The 25,050-nt window shown below is 40.6% G+C and overlaps 1 long non-coding RNA gene across 2 annotated transcripts in view; it reads left to right on the forward strand.

Moving 5' to 3' along the window:
• The first annotated feature begins 2,942 nt into the window (after positions 1-2,942).
• Positions 2,943-25,050, forward strand: part of LOC132658626 (uncharacterized) — a 32,876-nt gene continuing 10,768 nt past the window's right edge. For both annotated transcript variants that reach the window (XR_009598491.1, XR_009598492.1), the window contains exons 1-2: positions 2,943-8,224; positions 9,635-9,709. This is a non-coding gene — a long non-coding RNA (uncharacterized LOC132658626). The remainder of the gene's footprint in view (positions 8,225-9,634; positions 9,710-25,050) is intronic.

Here is a 25,050-nt window from a genome sequence, read left to right on the forward strand (position 1 = left end):
GCATGACTACAAACATGATTTGAAAACCTCTCAAATCTCTCTTTATCCTTAGGATAAGATCAGATTTAGCGGGGGTCCCCTGCCTGCTGCTCCCACCTGATCTCAGCATTTCTTCCTCAGCATTTCCATCTCCGTGCTCTGCCTCATCTTGGTCTCAGCACACCACACACACAGCCATTCTGAATTATTTGCAGTTCCCCCCAAACACCAAGTGCATTGTCTTTCTACAGGCTGTCCCTGCCGCCTAGAAAACCCTTCTCCCCATCCTCCAACACTCTGCCTCCTCCATCCCTCCATCATCTCTGTCGGGCTTGCATGCATGAGCAATCATGTCCAACTCTTTGTGACCCAATGGACTGTAGCCTGCCAGGCTTCTCTGTCCATTGGATTTCCCAGGCAAGAATACTGCAGTGGGTTGCTATTTCCTCCTCCAGAAGATCTTCCTGACCCAGGGATCGAACCTTTGTCTCTGACATTGAACCTTTGTCTCCGACATTGAACCTTTGTCTCCGACATTGAACCTTTGTCTCTGACATTGGCAGGCAGATTCTATACCACTGAGTCACCCTCACACATCTCTGTCAGGTTAACTTCTATTCATCCAGCAAGACCCTGGCGAAAAATTACAGCTTTTAGGAAGCCTTCCCTGACCCCTTTTCTATTGATATTAAAATGTGGCTCATCGCCCTTTCTTTGTTCTTGCAAAGCAGCATACCTCTAGTTATTTTGAAGAGTGTGACCCCATGGACTGTAGTAATATTTAAGCTTTGTGAATTTCAAAAAGCAAGCCCCTATCATTAAGAATAGGTCTACATTTTTTGCAGTTCAGAAACCTTAAACATTACAAAAGCCAACAACCTCCACTGAATTGATGTGAGGCTATTTATCATCTTTATTCCATTTAAGATGATTGAATGTGTTTTCATTATGGGGTACCTGCCCCAGACTCTTTTATGAGTGTTTTGTAATGCAGAGTTTGTACACCTTATCAACATTCTAAAAATTCAGAATTAGGAAACACATCTACATCCAAAGATTTCAGTTATGAGATATAGACATATATAATCATTGCTTTCTTTGTCTTTCTCCCATTCTAATCAAAAACTTCTTGAAGCTTCAACTGTGTCTTTTTGCATGTCCAAATCCCCAGTATCTAATGTAATTTCTGGTTCTAGAGAGGTTTGCTGAATAAATTAAGGATATACTGATATTTATGAACTTAGACTGTATTTCATAGAACTGATTCCCAAGGTTTAAACCTGATACCTTCCCTTGCTTCCCACATCATATACCTTCTCTGGATACCCTGCACACACACCAGATTTCTCATTGTATAATAACAGCTTGCATATCTGTGTCACCAGTGAGACTGAGCTTCCAACAAAGCAAAGATAACTACATATTAATCATTGTATTTCTGGGTTCATTGTGCCCAGCACAATGTCAGGCACATTATATGCAATACATCTTGTATTGTACATCATATCAATACAGCTTGTTGAATGATAGAAGGTAGAAAAGGACAGTGGGCAAGAGAGAAAGAAAGAAAGATAAAAATGGGAAGAATGGAAGAAGTCTGGGTGAAAATGATTTAATCTCTATTTAGAGGACTCCTATATTAAATTCCTATAGTATATTATAATATACTCCTATAGTATATTCTAAACATAGTATGCTGCCACTTTATAACATTGGTTATATTTGTGCATCACTTTCATTACATAATATTTTTATTTAAATTAGCTTACTTTCTAGCTAAACACATTTGTTTGTTTGTTTGTTTGTTTAGGCTGGGTCTTCACTGCTACAAAAACTTTTCTCTAGTTGCAAAGAATGGGGGCTACCCTCTATTTGCGGTACACTGGCTTCTCATCGCAGTGGCTTTTCTTGTTGTGGAGCATGGTCTCTAGGGTTCATGGGCTTCAGTATTTACCGCTTGTGGGCCCCGTAGCTAAGGCTCCTGGGCTCTAGAGCACAGGTTCAGTAGTTGTGAGGCACAGACTTATTTGTTCCTCGGCATGTGGGATCTCCCCGGACCAAGGATCGAACCCATGTCCCCTAAATTAGCAGCCAGATTCTTTACCACTGAGCCACCAAGGAAGACCCAACACATTTATTTTTAAAAGAAACTTTTTCTTCTCACCTTAATGGAAAATCACTTTCCCTTGCAATAAACAATATGATTGAAACAAAATATAACAAAATGTTAATTCCTTGTTTTATTCTGTATTCTGCTGAGAACCTCACTTTTTGTTAAAAAAAAACAGAGAGACTTAATAAGTGTTAAGTGGATGTGAAAACTGCCGCTAGATGTGATCTTTCTCTTTAATGTTAGCTGATGGAGTGAAAAAAACCTGAAAAGGTAATAACTCATTCTTATTCGATATTATTTAATGCCTTATCCTTAAGCCACCTACTGTTAGCTCAAGAACCACAGCAAAAGGAAGACCATACAAACTTTCCTCTCTTTTTTTCCTCATTCTGCTTCTACACTTATGATATTTCTCCACAACTTCAACTGGACACTCTATTCTGTCCAGAGTAATTCCTACTATAATTAGTCTCTAACTCATGACTATGTTTAAACAGGAGGAATTTTCCACCTGACCATTAGCGAGAGAGAGGCTGCTTTCTCACGTGGTGTCCCTGCAATCTCGAATCAACAAGGAAGCAAGAGTTAATACAGAAGTTTTTAGCCTGTGAGAAAATGTTTTTAAAGTTCAGGAAATTATGTTTAGCAACTGTGTATTTGTTTCATAAAAGAAGCAAGTAATAGAAAAGCATTTCTCAGATAAAAATGAAATATCTCTCTGTATTTGGTTACCCCTACCCATGGGGACTGTGATCATATGCAGAAATATGTCCCTTAATTTGTAAATTTTTATGAGGGAAAACAGCTCACCAAGCACAAAGTTGAACCAAAATGTTTTCTTTCTTGTGGCTTTTGGCTTTCTCTCCCCTATTTATGGTCTCAACTGGGTAGAAACTCATACTTCTAAATACACAATAAAGATTATGGCCTAGCAATATTTTTATCAAAGTCAACTGGAATGAGAGTATAATGTTTATGTATTAAGTTTTGCAATCCCATGTAGAACGTGGTTAAGTAATTTATTTTAATTATCTACTTCCATTTCTTAATTCCTTAAATGTTTCAAAAAAAATAGAGATTTTTTTTCTGACATTCCCCCAAGAAATGAGAAGTATTGTTGACTCAACATATTTAAGATAACTAATTATTGATTTTAAAAACCCAGTCATCCAAATGATCCCACAGATTCACTCAAGTATCTACTCCTCGGAAAAGATGAAAACTGTAATTCAAAAAGATACACACACCCCCAATGCTCATAGAGGTGCTATTTACAGTAGTCAAGACAAGGAAGCAACATAAATGTCCATCAACAGATGAATGGGTAAAGAGGCTTCTGTTGTACATATATACAATAGAATATTACTTAGCCACAAAAAAGAATGAAATAATGCCATTTGCAGCAACATGGGTGGACATAGGGATTGCCATACTAAGTGAAGTAAGACAGCAAAGACAAATATTACAGGATATCACTTATAAGTGAAATCTAAAAAATAATGCAAATGAGTCTATTTATGATGGGGAACACATGTATACCTGTGGCAGATTCATGTTGATGTATGGCAAGACCAATACAATATTGTAAAGTAATTAACCTCCAATTAAAATAAATAAATTTAAAAAAATTTAACAGACTAACAAAGAGAAAACAAACTATGGTTACCCAAAGGGAAAGGGTGGAGATTAGGGATAAATTAAGAGTAAGGGATTAATAGCTATTCACTGCTATATATAAAATAGATAAGAAACAATGGCTTACCATATAACACAAGGGATAATATTCAATATCTTGTAACAACTTGTAATGGAAAATCTGAAAAAAAAAATATATATATGTATAACTGAATCACTTTGTTCTACACCTGAAACGAACACAATATTGTATCAACTATACTTTAACAAAAACATTTTAGATGCCTAAGGGAAAATAGACCCTAATTAGAGATCATTAGTTATTAGTTATATTATATGTATCAATTTATTTGGGGTTTATTTTTCTACAAGTGATATTTTTAAAGAAACATTTAATTTTCATATTTTAAAACTATATGTCACATTAATCTACAGGGCTTTGTATTCAAAAGCTAGAGAATAAACCCCTTTATTTGCAAAAGAGAAAAGAAACTAATCACAAAGTACTTTATGACATGGGCCTAATAAACTTCATCATGATAATAATCTTTATAATAATAATAAACTTCATAGTAAAGTTACAAAAGAAAACAAAAAGGTTAAGTCTATTCTATCTCCATGTTTAGATTTTAGCGACTTTTCATTAATTCCTCTTCTCTACTTTGGTCTGAGGCTTCAAAATACATAAAGTGATGGTAATATGAATAATGGCTTCCCTGGTGGCTCAGTGATAAAGAATTCGCCTGCCAGTGCAGGGACCCGAGTTCAATCCCTGGGTCGGGAAGATCCCCTAGAGGAGGAAATGGCAACCCACTCCAGTACTCCTGCGTGGAGAAACCCATGGACAGAGGAGCCTGCTGGGCTATACAGTCCATGAGGTCCCAAAGAATCAGATATGACTTAGCGACTGAACAATAGCAATGTGAATAATAGTAATATCAATCCGCAGAAATACATATAAAAAGTTAACATGAAGCAAAACTAGTTAGCAATTTGAAATAAATGTGTGACTTTCAGCTACACAGTAATAAGGAAAAGCAAACTTCTCCTATGACCCTTACTTGAATTCCCAGTGAAATGAATGGTATTGACTTTAGTCAAAGGTGCTCAGGAAAGAAGGCTAAAGTTATGTTTGTTGAGCACCTAGCTGAACTCTGTATTCTGTTTATGGTTCTTCCAATTTATTGATATATATCTTTTCCATTGCTTATCCTGTCTCACACTAAATTTATAAATCCAGAGTAGATTATTTTAATAAAAGTATTGATAAATAGAATGGAAATACAGGGGCACTATATAAATGTTACATGGTTTTATTGGTTGATTTATGCAACAATGACATTTGAAGTTCATTTCAGCTGCATCCCTTTATGAATCACCTCTTTACAGCAAGGGCCTTCTCTTTTGCAGAGCACTTGAAAAATACCATCCATGACATGCCACTAACATTTCTCCAAATGCACTGCCTGCTAGGTGTATAGATTAGCATGTCTCTCAGATTCTTCTTACTCTTCATTCTAATCTAGGGGTCAATCAACTTTTCTGTAAAGGGCAGAGAATACTTATTTGAGATTTTATAGGCCATGTGGTTTGTGGTACAACTACCCAACTCTATTGTTGCTCCATGAAATGAATCATACCTAACACATGGACGTGGCAATGCTCAATAAAACACGTGGTGGGCCAGAGGGGCCCGAGTCTGCTGACTCCTGATGGAGACTGCCAGCACCCTAGCCTTTGGGTGCATTTAACCCCTACAACAAATCTCTGAGATGCATAGTATTCTCCACTTTTTATTGGTGAGGAAATTAGGTTTTACCAAGTTGACCTGGTCTTTCCTGGTGGCTCAGCTAGTAAAGAATTTGCGTGCAATGCAGGAGACTTAGCTTCAGTCCCTGGGTAGGGAAGATCCCCTGGAGGAGAAAATGGCAACCCACTCCAGTATTCTTTTCCGGAAAACCCCATGGACAGAGGAGCCTGGTGGGCTACAGTCCATAGGGGATACCAAGAATTGGACACAACTGAGCAAGTAACACTTTCACTTTCAAGCTGACTTGGAGCTTTCCAGGTAAAGTGGTAAAGAGCCCACCTGCCAATGCAAGAAACCTAAAAGACATAGGTTTGACCCCAGGGTCTGGAAGATTCCCTGAAGGAGGACGTGGCAACCCACTCCAGTATTCTTGCCTGGAAAATTCCATGGACAGAGGAGCCTGGTGGGCTGCAGTACATGGGGTTGCAAAGAGTTGGACACAAGTGAAGCGACTTAGTACATACAGATGTTGACTTGAGTGACTTCTCCTAGCTCTTGCGTCAAGTAGCCTGGTCTGTCTGTGCAGTAGCCCCATCCTTGTTCTGAGGCCACCATCTCCTGCCCAGAATACTGTCCTTCAATCCTAACCAGGTTTCCTTGTTGCCGTCTCTCCTCCCTATAATTCACTCTTTTCACTGCATCAAGAATGTTCTTTTAAAAATGTAAAATTAAGCAACTCCCTGCCAACCTGGTGATTAGGACTCTGTGCTTTCACTACTGCCCTGGGCCCAGGTTTGATCCCTGGTAAAATCTCAGAAGCCAAGTGGCCCAGCTTAAAAAAACAAAATGTAAATTAGATCCCATGACTGTCCTGCTTAAAACCCTCCAGTGGCTTCTATTGCCTTTGGAGTTAAAACCAAATTCCTGATCCTGCCTGCCAAGCCTGACATGGTGCCCCCACCCCCTCCCGCCTGCCTGCCTGCCTGACCTCACTCTCTGCCCTTTTCCCCTGCAGGTCCCAGCCTCAACAGCCTCAGTTCTATTTCTGAGACAAGCCCAGGTCCTAATGCCCCTTATGATCTCTGCACACAATGCTTCCTTTGCCTGGAGCATCTTCTCTGCCCTTCCTCCAGGTCTTCACAGTGGCCTCCTTCTTGTCTTCGCCTCAAGATCATTTTCCCCCAGAAATCTTCCGTGATTATCCAATCTATGCCTTGTTGTTGTTGTTGTTCAGTCAATAAGTTGTGTCTGGCCATTTGGGACCCTATGGACTGTAGCACACCAGGCTCCCGTATCCTTCACCATCTCCCAGAGCTTGCTCAAACTCAAGTCCATTGAGTGAGTGATGCCATCCAACTAACCTCTCCTTGGTTGTCCCCTTCTCCTCCTGCCTTCAGTCTTTCCCAGCATCCGGGTCTTTTCCAAGGAGTCAGTTCTTCGCATCAGGTGACCAAAGTATTGGAGCTTCAGTTCCAGCATCAGCGCTTCCAAAAAATGTTCATAGTTGATTTCCTTTAGAATTGACTGGTCTATGCCTTGTCATCCACCATTTTCTTTTCTGCATAGCTCTCATTACTATGGGAATTTTTTAGGCTATTGTTCAGTGCCTATCTATCCTACCAGAATGCAAGTTCCCTAGAAGCAGGAATATCTTTCTGTCTTATTCACCACTATATCATCAGAGTATTCAATAGTGTTTGGCAGATAGTAAAGACTCAAATGTGGGCTTCCCTGGTGGCTCAGAGGTTAAAGCATCTGCCTCCAGTGTGGGAGACCCAGGTTCGATCCCTGGGTCGGGAAGATCCCCTGGAGAAGGAAATGGTAACTCACTCCAGTATTCTTGCCTGGAGAATCCCATGGGCAGAGGAGCCTGGCAGGCTTAATATTGATATTTATCAGTATCTGCTGAATGAGTGCTTGTCAACAAGAATCTCATGTTCTTTTTCACAGTTAAACCACTTCCCTGGACTGACTGAGGTTATTTCCCATAAGACACATCATAGCATTTGGTTAGGGAAGTATTTGATTTGTGTTGTTCCAGTCACATCCCTAACTTATAACCCCAAGGACATAAGCAAAGGAAAACAAAATACACCAACAATGTTTGGCCAGTCTGTTCAATGACCAAAGATGATGATATGTTCCACTTAAAGAATAATACCCTTGAAAAAAAAAAAAAAAAAAGAATACCCTTGAAAGCAACAGCCCAAACTTGATGTGGTTAAAATTCTATTGTTTAGAGAAGCAAGCTTGCTGAAATGATTTAACTCTTAAAGTGCCATTCTTCAAAGCTCTCATTAAAAATGAAAATAATATCTAGTCTTTCCAGTTTCTCTATAAAAAATATTACAATGCTATTGTCAAGTTTCTATCCCCACAAAATCTGGATCCTCTCCAGAATATATCAGTAGCTAAGGAGAGGGATTTAGGGAAGCTTAACATGAGCGTGATTAAGGAGGCTCCCCAGAGTGGGTAGGATGAGACCTGGACTTTAATAGAGGGGGAGAATTCAGAAAGAATTCAGAAAATTGATAAGTAAATTGCAACTGAGGAAGAGTTTTCAGAGTTCCTAATCTTCAAAGCTATGTCATATTGCAAGCATGCCAAATAAGTGTCCTTTTTTTTTTCCTTTTTGGGACCACATTATGTGGCACATGGGGTCTTAGTTCTCTGACCAAGAATCAAACCTGCACCCCCTGCACTGGAAGTTCAGAGTGTTAACCACTGGGTCACCAGGGAAGTCCCAGGTAAGTGTCCTTTATAGTGTCATCTCTAATTAATTCGTCGGGGTTCAGTAGAGAAGAGTGCTGTGATCAACTAGTGATGCCTGCCACAGGTCAGAGCTGGGGGAAGGGAACCATGCATGTCACACACTTCCTTTATCTGCTCAGATCTCTTAGGGACCTGTTTCCCCACACCATAATAAGGACATTTTGTCACACTTCAAATTTTACATCTCTTCACATGAAAATATCTTCTTTTTGATATATTGATATAAACTAATGTTGAGGTATTCCAGTAGCAAGATGGAAGAAGAAAACAAGAAGAGGTATTTGTTTTTAGGAGAGGGTTCTCTCACTTTCTACCTATATCCCGCTGCTCTTTAGTCCCTCTGCTTCTCAGACAGCAGTATGTGTGAGCCTGAAAGTAAGGGTGTGGAGTTTCCAGGAGAGTGCCAATGCAGGCACAGAGGTCTACCTGGGGGCCTTTAAAGGGAGGCAGAGAAAGAATCAATTTAGCAGGATACCAGCTTAAAGAGGTTCAGTCTAAGAGGTCTTCTCTCTGTGTACATTTTCTCACTCATTCTCCTTTTGGCTGTAGCTCCTTTCCTTTTCTCATTTCTAGAAACAGTGGGAGGGACTTCCCTGGTGGTCCAGTGGTTAAGACTTCTCCATCCATTGCAGGGAATGCAGATTCAATCCCTGTTCAAGGAGCTAAAATCCCACATGCCTTGCGGATAAAAAACTGAAACGTAAAACAGAAGCCATATTGTAAACAAATTCAGTAAAGACTTTAAAAATGGTCCACATCAAAAAAATCTCAAAAACAAAAAAGAAAGAGACAGCGGGATATGTGGAAGGAGAAAGATGTGGAAATAGAAGAGCATCTCTGTGGCTTTGAAGCTCTCCAGGACATGGGTTATGGAAAGGCCAAAGAGACCCTTTCCATCTGCTGGGCCCTAGGCCACTCTGGCTGTAGGGTGACTATGCTCCATGTACACTTGGGCTGGCAGCTGTAGTCAAAGACACAGACATAAAATGACAATAGTAAAAGCTAACATTAATCAAGACCTAGCCATATGCCAAACATGGTCCTAAGTACTTGCAGTACATTTTTCTTGTGGTCAGAAACATATAACAAAAGGGAAAGACTTTGGCATCAGGCAGACCTCAGCTTGAATCTGGGTTGCATCACTGATTACCAGTATGGTTTGGGTTATAATAGTCTGCCTCTCTGAGTCTCAGTTAACTTATGTATTAGAAGATATTATAATATCCATACTGCTTCGGTGCTGCAGTAACTAGAGATACTGTGTGTAAAGTACCTGCCCCTTAGGAGGCGTTCCATAAACAGATATTAGTGTTTTCATGGCTGTGAAACAAATTACCACAAATTTGACAGCTCATAACCGAATACTTTTTTTTTCTCTCTTGTAGTTCTGGAGGGCAGATGTTTGAAATGAATCTTCAGGGAGGAAAACCAAGGTGTCAAGTGTCGGGGGGAGGCTCCAGGTGAGAATCTGTTCCTTGCCTTCCGCAGCTTCTAGAGGCTGTCCTGATTCCTCCGTTCATGTCTTCACATCACGTCATGCTTTCTCCCCCAGCTTCCGCCACCACATGGCCATCTCCTCCTCTCTCATCACGTTTCCGTCTCCCTCTTACAAGGACACTTTTAATTACATTTAGATCCACCCGGATAATCTAGGCTAATCTCCCCATCTCAGAATTCTTTAACTTAATGAAATCTGAAAAGTTCCCATTATCATATACTATTCACATTTTCCAGGAATAGCATCTGGACGTTTCGGAGGCGGGGCATTATTCAGCCTACCATGATGGATATGTTAGAATGTTCTATGAATGGCCTCATTTTTAAGAGTGATGCTGCAGACTCATTTGAGCCTACCAGAAGAGACCAGCTAGGCACATCAAGACCAGACCTTTGGCACATCAAATTGGGAAAGTTCAAATCAGTAGGATCCTATAGGCTTCCTTCCTTCCTTCCTTTTTAAGAAAGTGTTTCTAGAATCATAGCACTGCTAGGGCCCTCTGAGAAGAAATGTAGGTCCCTCACCTTATAGATGAGAAGACTGAGTATTTGTAAAATGTCAGGAGGCAACCCAGACTAGAGCCCAGGTACTTCCATTCTAAGGTTCCTGTTCTCTCCCCTATTTCTGAAAATAATTGCCTAATAAATATCTACAAGTTTCAGTGTTAGCAAATATTCTCTCTTTCATAGAAAGAATATGGCAAAGCATCTCCTTTTGAAAAGCCAGCACAGCTGGAAATCCACCTGTGGGTGAAGAAACTGAAGTTTATATGTATTGTACTGCTGCATTTTTTTTAGATATATATTTATCTTTAATTGAAATACATCTGATGCACAGTATCAAACTGTACACAGTTTCAGGTGTACTACATAATATTTGATATTGGCATTCTTTATGAAATGATCATCATAATAGTAATCATCTGTAATCATCTGTCCCCATACAAAGTTATTACAATATTATTGACCATAATCTTCCTTATGCTGTATGTTACATTCTTGTCGCTTACTTGTTATACAACTGAAGGCTTGTACCTTTTTTAAAAAACATTTTATTTTATATTGGAGTGTAGTTGATTAACAATGCTATGTTAGCTTCAGGTGTACAGCAAGGTAGTTCAGTTCTACATATACACGAATCTATTTTTTTTTCAAATTCTTTCCCATTAAGGTTGTTACATAATATTGAGCAGAGTTCCCTGTGCTGTACAGAGGGTCTTTGTTGGCTCTCCATTTTAAATATAAATGCTGGGTATTTTTGTTTGAGCCTACTACCTTTGTTCCTTGAGGTATGGAAGCTTTCTCACAGTTCCTACAAGCTCAGCTGGCATTGCTGGTGATATGAAACTTGTCAAGAAACATTGATCTCTGGGGGAAAAAGGAAAAATTAACCAGTGATTCTGCACTGACTGGGCGCCCCACCCAACCAGATTCACCAGGAGGGCTTTTTCCTCTGCCATCACACCTAACGGCAGTGGTTCTCAAGGTGTGGTGTCTGGAGCATAAGATAAGATCACCTGGAACTTACTACAATTGCAAATCATTGCACCTCACCCCCTACCATATCCAAAGTCTGAGGTTGGGGCCCAGCAATCTGTATCAATAGCCCCTGATGATGTCAGCTCCAGGGTTAGAACCAATTCCTTAAGTCAATGCCAGACTTCTCTGGGATGAATGGGGCGGATGGGCAGGAGAAAAGGGCAAGGTTTGCTTCCCAAGTTGAGAATGACCATGGACATGATTACATCTAAGGGTTTTCTTCTTGGGTGCTTTAGAATGGAGAGCTCTGGTCTAGACTATGACTTCAAGGATATAGGATATGCAGTTGTCATAGGAGAAGCAATCAGCAAAGGATAAAATCATATGGACAATACTATGGAGAGAGTTCAGAAGGATTCAAGACTGTGTGGTTTTGGGTGACAGCAAAGAGAATAATTTCAATCCACGTGACAGGGAAACATGGACTATATAGGAAAAAATCTAGCATCCCAGTAAACCTAGAGACCTGAGAAAAAAATTCACAGAAGAGCAAGGAAAGGAAGATGGAGTCCCAGCAGCAAAATCATTACAAGAGAACCTGAGGGGCTTCCCTGTGGTCCAGTAGTTAAGACTCCAAGTGGACCATAAAGAAGGCTAAGTGCCAAAGAATTGATACTTTCTAACTGGGATGCTGGAGAAGATTCTTGAGAGTCCCTTGGACAGCAAGGAGATCAAACCAGCCAATTCTACAGGAAAACAACCCTGAATATTCAGTGGAAGGACTGATGTTGAAGCTCCAATACTTTGACCACCTGATGGGAAGAGCTGACCCATAAAAGACTCTCATGCTGGGAAAGATTGAAGGCAAAAGAAGAAGGGTGGGCAGAGGATGAGATGGTTGGTTGGCATCATTGACTTAATGGACATGAGTCTGAGCAAATTCCAGGAGATAGTGAAGGACAGGGAAGCCTGGTGTATTGCAGTCCATGGGGTCGAAAAGAGTCAGACACATCTGAGTGTCTGAACAGCAACAATGATTGCAGGGAGTCCTGGTTCAATCCCTGGTCAGGGAATTAGATCCCACATTCTGCAACTAAGACCCAGTGAAGCCAAATAAATAAATATTAAAAGAAAAAACCCTGACTGCTTGCAGGGTGACATCAGTAGATATTTATCAAACTTGTGAAGAAACAGTTTAGGAGCTTCCTGTTGGAGGTTGGCTTGAGTTCAGCTTACATGGGGGCTATGAAGTGCAGTAGGGGAGAATGCCTTTCTCTTCTTAGGTCACAAGATAAGATACTAAGATTCTTTACACTTACCAGGGCACAGGAATTCCACCTTCCACCTATTAGGACATGGATCTAAGGTCCTGGGGGGTTCTTCCCTAGTAGCTCAGCTGGTAAAGAATCTGCCTGGAATGTTCAATCTGCCCCCAGTTCAATTCCTGTTTGGGAAGATCTCCTGGAGATGGGATAGGCTACCCACTCCAATATTCTTGGCCTTCCCTGGTGGCTCAGCTGGTAAAGAATCCTCCTGCAATGTGGGAGACCTGGGTTCGATCCCTGGGTGGGGAAGATCCCCTAGAGGAGGGTATGGCAACCCAGCTTCACTATTCTTGCCTGGAGAATCCCCATGGGCAGAAGATCCTGGTGGGCTACAGTCCATGGGGTCGCAGAGAGTCGGACATGACTGAGCAACTAAGCACACACAGCACTAGGGTCCTGGGAGCTTCCACCTAATAGGACATGGATCCAAGATCCTGATTCTCAACTAGGGGTTACTTGTTCCCCAGGCCATATGTAGTGATGTCTGGAGACATTTTTAATTGTCACAGGCTGTACGGTTCCTGTTGGCATGTAATGAGGAAAGGCTGGGAACGCTACTGACCAAACTTCAGTGCACAGGACAGCCCTCCACAAGAAATTATCTGGCTCCAGAGGTCAATAGTGCTGAGGTCAGGAAACCCTGCTCTTGGATAAGATGCACTGACAGCGCCCACCTCAGTCACATCTTAGGTGTCAGTCTTCCCGAATGAAAACCTCTTGTTTGCAGGCAGCAAAACTGTATCTTAGAATATTCCTACCAAGTCAAAGTGAGGCCGACTATAAGTGACTGGGAGAACTGAGAGTGGTGAGCTGTTGTTGACCAGATGAAGACTTGATGGCTGGATTCAAAGTAATATCAAGTAAACAGGTCAGATAGACAACCCCCATCTTCTCTGTCTAAAGGAACTTAGTGATCTAGTCACCTGGCTCTTTCCCAGTGGGTGGGCAATGGCTGTCTTCAGGTCAGCAATTCTAGCCTTGCAAGGAGTGGTACACAAGGATATATATAGCCTTGGGATGGGAAATGTACTATTTAACCAACCACTCTGCACATCAAACGTGAATTACACTGATTCTGAATCACCAGTACCATTTCATCATTTAACTAGCAAAGGTTAAAAGCCGGTCATTATAAAAGAAGCCCTGTAATGAACTTCTCTGTAACCTTGTGTGATGAGAGATCCAGGAGACTAGCACTTAATGTGTTCCAAGGATGCACTGTGTATTTAACCTAAAGATCTCTCTATTAATACTTTCTGTCTAGAATCACCCATGGCTACCAGATGTTCAATTAAGAGAGTTGTGAATACAGTTCACTAAAGGTACAGAAGAATAAAAATCTGTTTTCACCCAACTCTGGTATCTTTCCCCTGAATTGCTCATACTTAAATATAATTCTTTCCTACTCCACCCCCCAATTTTTTGTCCACTTTATTAGATAGTGATGATGTAAAAATTTGCAGGTAAAATATAGGTTTATTGGATGACTTTGCTAATTTTCGTTGCTCTTCTAATTAGTTAGGTAACATTTCTAAGTTTATCTTAATTGTTTTTTAACTCCTTAATTAAAACTGCCTGAAATTTAATTAACTTCTAATTAATTCTTCTACTTCTTCCTCCACTTCATAAGCAAAGGGGTTGAGATAAAGAAATGTGGGGTATGGTTTTCAGTATGTAACTCATTTTCTGTATGTAAATTGAAATTAAAGCAGTTGTCTTTTTTGGATTGGGTGGTTTGACTACATAAGCTCAGTCTTTAAAAATATATATTTATCTAGCTCTCTTAGTTGAGGCCTGTGGGATCTTTAACTGCAGCATGCGAACTCCTAGTCGCGGCATACGGAATCTAGTTTACTGACCAGGGATAGAATCCAGTGCCCCTGCGCTGGGAGCACGAAGTCTAAGCCTCTGGACCACAGGGGAAATCCGAGATCAGTCTTTTTTCACGTTATTTTTCCCTGGCTCCCCACCTGGTTACCTACTGAAACACCTAGAGATATTTTGCTTTGGCCTCAGCTTCTGGAGACCATGAATTATGAGCCTACTTTCTTCGCTAATGTCATGAATATATTTGGTCGTATATTTATTTGGTCTGATAAATCCGCAAGGGTTAAACTTTTCTCTGGATAAAACATTGACCTATTGTGAAGCCTGTTAATTTTTTCCTGGTCACTGAGTTATGAGTCATCACGAGGAAATCACTCTGACTCTGCACCAGGCTATAGGAGACAGCGAAAGGAATTCGTGTGCCCAAGCCAGCGCTCAGGAGACTGGCCTGGGCACAATTACTGCAATTACTGTTAAAAATGTCAGAAAAGAGATGTGATCTGAAAGAAGACCTGGTTTTCTACTAAATGTAATTTCCTTTTCACTCTGATCTTGCACAATCACGTAGGCTCACCTTTGCACTTGTGCACACACACACATACACACACACACTTCTCTGTGCACACAATTTCTTTTATTTTCCCTGGCACACAATTTCTAAATCTCCACTTTTCTATTTTAATTGACACATCCTCATATATTATTAAGATTCTTCTCAGAGAAGTCTTTTCTCAAAATTGTGAACAGACTTGTCTTGACATCAAGCGCTTGTTAAAAATATTATCCATCTACCCCTTACTGTTAGCCTCATTCCTACTTGTCCATGAAAACTTAGTTCAGTGACTGCCACCTCCTCTGGAAAGTCTTCCGGGATGCTCCAGTCCCAGGCAGAGGGAGGTGTTTATCCTCTGCCTCTCTGAGTACATGTGGTTCCCTCTGTTGTAAACGAGTGATGACTAGGAAAACTCCCTCCCCTGCCTTCTGTCTCTGCCTCTGAGTTCCTTACAACTGCCGTTTTTTAAAATTGAAGTATTGTTGATTTACAATGTTGTATTACTTTCAAGGGTAGAGTGTATATCTATGTATAACTGAATCACACACATATATATGTATATATATATTCTTTTCCATAATAGGTTATTATAGGATATTGAGTATAGTTCCCTGTGCTATACACTATGTCTTTGTTGTTTTCCTATTTTATATATTGTAGTGTGTATAGGTTAATACCAAACTCCTAAATTATCCCTCCTCCCCTAGCTATCCCCTTTGCTGCTGCTGCTGCTAAGTCACTTCAGTCGTGTCTAATGCTGTGAGACCCCATAGACGGCAGCCCACCAGGCTCCCCCGTCCCTGGGATTCTCCAGGCAAGAACACTGGAGTGGGTGCTATCCCCCTGAGTAATCAATAAGTTTGTTTTCTATGTCTGTGAGTCTATTCTGTTTTTATGAATAAATTCTTTTGTATCATTTTTTAGATTCCATGTATAAGTGATATCATATGATGTTTTTCTTTCTCTTAACGACTGATGGTTTTATAAGCCTTGTACATCTGGTGCTCAGGACAGTCTCTTACATACTATAAACAGGTACCAAATACACATTTTATCAATTTTCCTCCATAGGCTTAGTGATAGAATGAAAAAAATACAGGAATGCATGACTGTCAGAAACATGGAATTCACAGAGATGTGTCTGGAAAGACAGATATTCCTGCAAGGCAACCAACCGATATGATTAGGAACCACTGCCCTCCATGATATCCAGAGATATGTTAAGTTGGACAACTTCTACTCTGGCTTAGAAAAAAATGCATTCATTTATCCAACAAACACTTAGCTGCGTTTTAAAAATCAAGCTCTGAACGATTTTGTAGGAACTGAAGAACTGCTGAAGAAAGCACCAGGGATGCCAAGATTGTTATAACAAAGAGAGATAAGACCCCAACAAAGGTACATATGATATGACAGCGCGGTGATGAGATCATAAGCTCTGGAGTCAGACTAAGTTCAAGACACTCACCATTGATTACTGATCATTGATTATTATCAAGGTTACTTGGGCTAGAGACTTACCCTTGCCAAGCCCTGGGATCCTTACCTGTAGAATGGAAACCTAATAACTCATATAATATTTCAGAACTTTATAATGTTATTTTGATTATTAACTTATAATCCTTATAAAGCACTTAACAGTAAGTGCTTTAAATAAGGCATTAACAGTAATGCCTTGGACATGGGAAACACTCAGTAAATGTCAGTGCTTCTATTACCACTACTTGAATAGTACAAAATATGAAAGGATGTCCTACTTAATGAGTACAGACAGGGATAGTGAAAGGTGATTTTTTTTTAAACTTTGTTTATTTTATGCCTAATTTTTAAAAATTTGTCAACATTATTTATACATTGTAATTGAAATATAGTTAATTTGCAATGTTGTGTTAGTTTCCAGTTACACCAAAGTGATTCAATTATACATACATGTGTATATATTCTTTTTCAGATTCTTTTCCACTACAGCATAGGTTATTATACGATATTGAGTGTAGTTTCCTCTGCTATTGCAGTAGGTCCTTGTTGTTTATAAAGTGGTATGTATGAATTAATTGCAAACTCCTAATTTATCTCTCCTCCCCTCTTTAATACATAAAAAACCAACTCATTACTTAATCGCATTAGAAAACAAAGATTAGGCCTCACCCTCTGCAACGGCCCACATTCTGTCTGTGGAGTGTGTTTCTCTCTAAATAAATCCATTCTTACCTTAAAAAAGAAAAACAAAAGTTAAACATAAGTCACCTATATTCTCAAACGAACGCTTTGGTACACATTGTTCCACAGTTTTTTATTTCCTTGTAGAGAGATCATATTAAGCTTACTATTTGGTATCATATTTCCCCATTACTCTCAATAATTATGTATTTACACCATAACTCTTTACAGTTCCATGTATTCATTGTATAATTGCATACATTATATCTAGTTGATTGCCTGTCAGAGCTATTTTTCTTTGTTCTATTAGAATCAACACTGTAAAGAACATTGCTTCCTGCCAGTGGTCTGATAATCATCTGATATTTTTTCCAAAGGGAACAATTACTCATCAACAGTTAAATTTTATTTTACTACTTTATTTACTTTGTTCAGTAGATAAAACATTTGCATATTTCAAATAGCAAAACCATATAGAAATCATAAGTAAGATACCTTGCTAACACTCTGTCTCCATCTAGTTTCTCAGTTTCTCCCATCATAGAAAATCATTTTGATTACGTTATTATGTATCTTCATGGTGTTGTCAGGCGAGTGTATGTTCCTTGGTTCTGTCTCGTCACAACAAAGATTTGGAGTGACGGACATTAAAGCCCCCCTTGGCTCATCACAGCTCTTGGGTCTTGGACAGACCGTGTTATAGCTCTCAGGTCTCGAACGGATCGTTATAGCTCTTAGCCAAATCAGTGTTACAGCTCCGTGTTACAGCTCTATTTTATTTAGATAATGGCAGGAAAATCCATCTTCGAGCTGTGAGGGCATGTCGACCCAAAGACGCGCAGAGAAGAGCGCCCCAGCAAGCGGGAGAGAGAGCCATTTGGCTCCTCTTTTTATATGTTTTTTTCTCCCCCCTGGGCCTGTCCTATGCAAATTGGGCTTAGCCAGGAGTGCTGTTCTACCTGAAGCCCTCACTCCGGTCCTCGGACCTTCCTTTGACCCGCCTCTATTCTATTTTCGCAGGCTTTTCCCTTCCTTGTCTTTTAGCCACCGCCATTTTGGACTCCTTTTCCCTATTCTAACTACCTATTAGCAAATGCTCCATATATAATCTTATTTTCCCACTTCTTACCCCAAAACCAGCATTGCATACTTATGTTCTGAATCTTGTTTTCTCATATAGCAGTACATGGGAGATGATACCATTTTGGTACATAAGAAACTGACTCTCTTTTCCCTTCACTTCCCTCTCAGCTTTCTCTTAAAAAAACAAACAAACAAATTTAGGATTACACTTTGTGCAGATATCATTTGTTCCTCATAGACTGTCTCCCAGGATAGGATTAGATGAATTTAACCCTGCCCTCTACACCCCTTCTCCCCTTCCTGGCTTAGTAATGACAGGACAGGAAGAGCAACCCAATCTAGGAAACTGCCTGAAAGGGATGAAAAAGTGTTAGTCGCTCAGTTGCATCTGATTCTCAGTGACTCCATCGACTGTAGGCCACCAGGCTCCTCTGTCCATGGAATTCTCCAGGCAAGAATATTGGACTGGGTAGCCATTCCTTTTTCCAGGGAATCTTCCTGATCCAGGGATCAAACTCTAGTCTTCTGCATTGTAGGCAGATTCTTTACCATTTGAGCCACTAGGGAAACACAGGAAACTGCCTGCTAAGTCGCTTCAGTCGTGTCTGACTCTGTGCAACCCCATTAGATGGCAGCCCACCAGGCTCCACCATCCCTAGGGTTCTCTAGGCAAGAACACTGGAGTGGGTTGCCATTTCCTTCTCCAATGCATGAAAGTGAAAAGTGAAAGCAAAGTCGTTCAGTCGTGTCAGACTCTTTGTGACCCCATGGGCCACAGCCTACCAGGCTCCTCCATCCATGGGATTCTCCAGGCAAGAGTACTGGAGTGGGTTGCCATTTCCTTCTCCAAGGAAACTGCCTAGATTGTTGCAAATTCCTGGGAGACAGCATGTGTCCACCATTTTTTCCAATCTTTCCTTTTATATATATATAAAAGGAACAGATACATATATATGCACATATATATATTTTATACATATACATATGTATACATATGTATATAGGTATACATATACATTTTATACATATGTATATAGGTATACATACACATTTTATACATATGTATATATGTATACATATGCATTTTATACATATATATATATATTTTACTTTTTGAGGGTGCCTTGTGGCCTGTGCATGAATGGATGTGAGAGTTGGACTGTGAAGAAGGCTGAGCGCCGAAGAATTGATGCTTTTGAACTGTGGTGTTGGAGAAGACTCTTGAGAGTCCCTTGGACTGCAAGCATATCCAACCAGTCCCTTCTAAAGGAGATCAACCCTGGGATTTCTTTGGAAGGAATGATGCTAAAGCTGAAACTCCAGTACTTTGGCCACCTCATACGAAGAGTTGACTCATTGGAAAAGACTCTGATGCTGGAAGGGATTGGGGGCAGGAGGAAAAGGGGACGACAGAGGATGAGATGGCTGGATGGCATCACGGACTCAATGGACGTGAGTCTGAGTGAACTCCAGGAGATGGTGATGGACAGGGAGGCCTGGTGTGCTGCGATTTATGGGGTCACAAAGACTCAGACACAACTGAGCGACTGAACTGAACTGAACTGTGGCCTGTGAGCTCTTACTTCTTCACCAGGGATTGAACCTGTGATCCCCTCATTTGGAGGGCAGACTCCTTACCATTAGAGCACCAGGGAAGTTCCTCCAGTCTAACTTCTTGATTACTAGAATTTCCTTCTAAACAGAAACATGTGAACAGACTCTGAGAGATATTTATAACCACATGCTTTGTTTACAGCAACTCTGAGCAAAAACAGTGAGGAAAACACAGGTGTATGGAACCAGAACACTCTCCCTAGCATGGGCTTGTTAATCCTGTATGTACATAAACCCTTTTCTTCTCCTCCATGATATCATTCTTTGTTTAAAGCACAGACCACTCCCAAAACTATCCCCTGACTTTCTTCCAAAGAATGCTAACTAGGCCAAGATCCCTAATGACTGCTTTATTTGCATGTAAGATTTCTCATTATGATATAATTACCCTAAATTCATGATCCTATCCCCAAGGTCAACCAGAACCTGATAATGGACAGTGAAACTTTAACTAGTTGTTCTATTTCCTTTCATTGGTTTACCTTCAACTTTTTAAGGCTGCTGTTTCTCTGTTCTGGCTGACTTTCAGTTTCTCTTGAAATGACTGAGTTCAGAACTTTCATGATGGTCAGTGGTTTAAGACTCCTGCTTCCAATGTAAGGGATTCGATCCCTGACTGGGGAACTAAGATTCACATGTACAGTGCAGCCAAAAATTTAAAAAATAATTTTTAAAAAAAGAAAGTAAAAGGAAAAAGAAACTACTGAATTCATTCCTTCTATTACTACTGACTAAAACTGAGGCCTTTCTCCTCCTCTTAGCCAGAACATTGTAGACCTTTCTCATTCAATGAATTATAGGTAAAAGAGATAGTCATTCCAGGGACTTCCTTAGTGGTCTAATGGTTGAGAATCCATCTGCTGATGCAGGAGACATGGGTTAATGCAGGAGACATTAACCAGGGGTGCAGGAGACATCTGCATGATGACGTCTGGGATGATCCCACATGCCGCAGAGCAGCCAAGCCCATGCGCTGCAACTACTGAAGCCCGTGCATCTTCAGCTGTGCTCTGCAACAAGAGAAGCCCCTGCTCTGAGAAGCCTGCCCATCAGAACTAACAGAGTATCTCCCGCTCACCACAACCAGAGAAAGCCCACAAGTAGCAATGAAGACCCAGCACAGCCAAAAATAAAATAAATGAATAAATCTTAAAAAATAAATTTTTTAAAAAAACCAGATAGTCCTTCCAGAAAGAATGCAATACAATGTGATTGAGGAATCCCAAGTTGTTTGATGTGACGGGATGTAGCACAGCATAAAGCATCAGGGCTATCAGGAGATGTGATAGGTTAGATAGACTGGCATTGTACTGTAAAGAAAGGAGAATGCCAGGCTAATCAATTTAGGCTCTATTATCTCTGTGACAAAGAGCTACTGAATAATTTTAAAGAAAGTACTAACATGGCTATAGAGATAGAGGAGACACTGGAGGGAGAACAACCAGGCAGTTATTGAAATGATAACCAAGAAGTGTGAGGACAGGGGGCCTTACCTGGTGGTCCAGTTGCCCGTAGCTCCCAGTGCAGAGGGCCTGGAATGGATCCTTGGTCAGACAACTATTCCCTAGGTGGCTCAGCGGTAAAGAATCCACCTGCAATGCAGGAGACTTGGGTTAGACCCCTGGGTCAGATCCCCTGGAGAAGGAAATGGCAACCCACTCCAATATTCTTACCTGGAGAATCCCATGGACAGAGGAGCCTGGCAGGCTATAGCCCATGGGGTCGCAAAAGAGTAAGAGACAACTTAGTGACTAATGACAACAGAGAACTAGGTCTCATATGCTTCAACTAAGAGTTTGCCTGTCACAACTAAAGATCTATGGTGCTGCAAGGAAGACTGAGTATCCTGCATGCTGCAGCTAAGACCTGGAGACAAATAAATACTAAAAAAAAAAAAAAGTGATAAGGACATAAGCTGTGGGAGTGGCAATAGGAATGGAAAGGAGAGAAAAGGTAGAAAAGGTAGACTGTACATGTCGAATTAGACATGGTTGGGGAGGAAAGGAGACCATCACAACTTCCAGAGTGGGTGAAATGGAGAAGCAATATCTGGTTGAGAAAGATATTAGAGGTTAAGATGCCAGTGGAAAATCCCGGTGGAAATGTCCAGTAGAAGTGAGCTTGGAGCTCAGAAGAGAGGTGAGGATTAGAAATATGCACTTGGTCACCTTCGAGTTCAATGAGACTGTCTCTGCAAAGAAAGAGAATAGAATGAGAAGTGAACGCCCAGGTGGAACCTTGGGAACCATGATGGAGAGAAAAGAAATCAACCAGTGAAGGAGACTAGAGAGCAGAAACCAGTGGTAAGAAGAAAACCACAAGAGAGTTTTCTTGTGGTATTGAGAAAGATGTCTCCTTTTTTTAATTAAAAAAATTTTCTTTTTGAAAGATGTAGTTTTTAAAAGAGTTTCAAAAGAAAAAGTATTGCCAAAAATATTGAACACCTCATAGAAGTCATACAAATTTATGCATGTATAGCAATACATGCTTCCTGTCTGACTTTTGTATCTGTATGAATAATGAACCACACCCGTTTTACTTCTGTGAAATAACCTAATGAACTTTTCCCCCCCAAATTCCTTCTATAGCCTTGCCTTCTATCTTCAGTCTTTTTAAATAGCCAATATGTCTTTGTCATCAGTATGTGTATACCATTCTTGCCCTACCCTTATCTCTGTTTCACTACAGAATCATTTACTGGACCATTCCCATGTGCTAAGCCCTGTCCCATCCCTGTGGATTCAGAGATAACCTGTCTCTGTCTTCAGGCCCTCATAGTTGGCATTCTTGTCGTCTTAAACTAAACAACTGTCAATCACTAGGAGACTCATGGAAAGTGCTGGACTAAAGGGCAGCATGGAAGAGCTGGGTTTTTCATTTTTGTTTTTATTTTTGTCACAGGGCATGCAGAATCCTAGTTTCCCGGTCCGGGATCCAACCCCTACTTCCTCCCTATAGGGCAAGCTTGGAGTCTTAACCACTGGATTGATTGCCAGGGAATTCCCAGACAGTCGACTCTTGACCAACACATCCCCACCCTCCCCTGACGTTTTCTGGGCTCAGTTACACAATCTAAGGAGGAAGAGAAGGAGAGAGAAAAGATACAAGTGCTCGATCAGTCAGCCTTGTCTCTTTTGTGAACCCACGGAGTGTAGCCTGCCAGGCTCTGTTCATGGAATTTTCCAGGCAAGAATATTGGAGAGGGTTGCCATTTCCTCCTCGAGGTGATTTTCCCTACCCCAGGGATCGAATCCCTGTCTCCCCCACTGGCAGGCAAATTCTTTATCTCTGCACCACCTGCAGAGATAAAGCCCTAAGACAAAGCAAATTTTAAAGTTTTTAATAAAAAGTTGAGGGGAAATATATATGCACACTCTTTAAGATTGTACAGATGAAACTACACACAAATACAAGTAATGATGATTCAGGATAGCAGTCACTCGAGGCTGGAACAGGATGGCACACAGAGGATCACAAATGTGTAAGCTATTGTTAAGATCCCAGTTTTGATCCTGGGTTATGGTTTCATGAGTGCTTATTACATTATTACTGTAAATTAATAATTATATGAATAAAGATGGCTAAAGAGGCACCAATGATGGAAATGCATAATGAACCATTCATCCACTTCCTTGTGGATTACTACGCCCAGAAAAACACTGAAAATTACCAGATATCTTTCTAAAAACTTTTTATTGAGGTAAAAATTACATAATATAAAACATACTATTTTAACCATATTTAGCTGTACATTTCAGTGGCACTAAGTGTCACATGGCTGCACAGCTCTCACCATCATCCATCTTCCAAGTTTTCCTAAACGGAAACTCTGTCCCCATTAAACACTAAGTCCCCATTCCCCCTCCTCCTTATACCACCCCCAGCCTCTGGCGTCTACCCATGTGTTAACACTTTCTGGCTCTATTTATTTGACTATTTGAAATATCTCATAGAAGTGGAGTCAAAAAGTATTTGTCTGCACCTACTGTATACTGGAATGCATTGTTAAGGAATAACCAGCTATCTTGAGTGGAAAATTCTAGTAAGGGGAGAAAAGCCAGACCATCTTCCCTGGTGGCTCAGAGGTTAAAGCGTCTGCCTCCAATTCAGGAGACCCGGGTTTAATCCCTGGGTTGGGAAGATACCCTGGCGAAGGAAACGGTAACCCACTCCAGTACTCTTGCCTGGAGAATCCCATGGATGGAGGAGCCTGGTAGGCTACAGTCCATGGGGTCGCAAAGAGTTGGACATGACTGAGCGATTTCACTTACTTCACTCACGGCTGTTTGAGAATGAGCTCTGAATTTTTTCATCCCTTTCATCTGACACTAATCACTGTGGTGGTCCAAGAATAATGAACAACCATTTTAAATACTCTATTATTACCCAGTGATTCAACCTTGTTTAATCACATTCTTATTTAAAGAAAACGGTATACTTCTACTGTTCTTTAAGGAGACACCAATGAGAATGAAACTCTCCTTGCGGCATGCAGTATGAGGGCTAAATATATCATTCCTATTTACCAAAATCAGTGTCAATAACATTTCCAATAATTTATCATCTTAGAGTGTCATATTTCTTTTTCTCACACGCACATGGAAGATTGCATGGTAGTAGAGAAGCTGAGCTTTGGAGTCACAAAACCCTCGGTTCAAGGCTCCCTTCTACCTCTTATCAAATATCTGACAGTGGGCAAACTATTTACCCACTCTAGATCTTGCTTTCCTCCTCTGAACCTGAATCTGTACCGATAGAATTCTTGCATTTTTGAAGAAAGACTATGTAAAGTTCTTAGCACAGTTCATGGCATAAGTCTAAATGTTATAAAGAAAGTAACTAATATTTTCATACTGAAACTTTTAAACTGCCTTATCTCTTTCCATACGAACATGGGCTTTCCAGGTGGTGCTAGTGGTTAAAGAATTTACCTGCCAGTGCAGGAGATGTAAGAGACACAGTTTCAATCCCTGGGTCAGGAAGAAACCCTGGAGGAGGGCATGCCATCCATCCCAGTATTCTTGCTTGCCTGGAGAATCCCATGGACAGAGGAGCCTGGAGGGCTACAGTCCCTGGGGTCACAAAGAGGTGGACACGACTGAAGTGACTTAGCACACACAGTGCACATATACATATATTAATACATGTTTATGTATTTCCCGCTTACTGACAAAGTTACACTGTTTATTGTCTGGAACTTAAATAACACAAATAAGTCCTAGGAGCTCTGAAGACAGGGGAAATGTAAAAACTTTAGTTTCTT

This window comes from Ovis aries, chromosome 25 (genome assembly GCF_016772045.2).
Source record: "Ovis aries strain OAR_USU_Benz2616 breed Rambouillet chromosome 25, ARS-UI_Ramb_v3.0, whole genome shotgun sequence".
NCBI classification, from domain to species: Eukaryota; Metazoa; Chordata; class Mammalia; order Artiodactyla; family Bovidae; genus Ovis; species Ovis aries.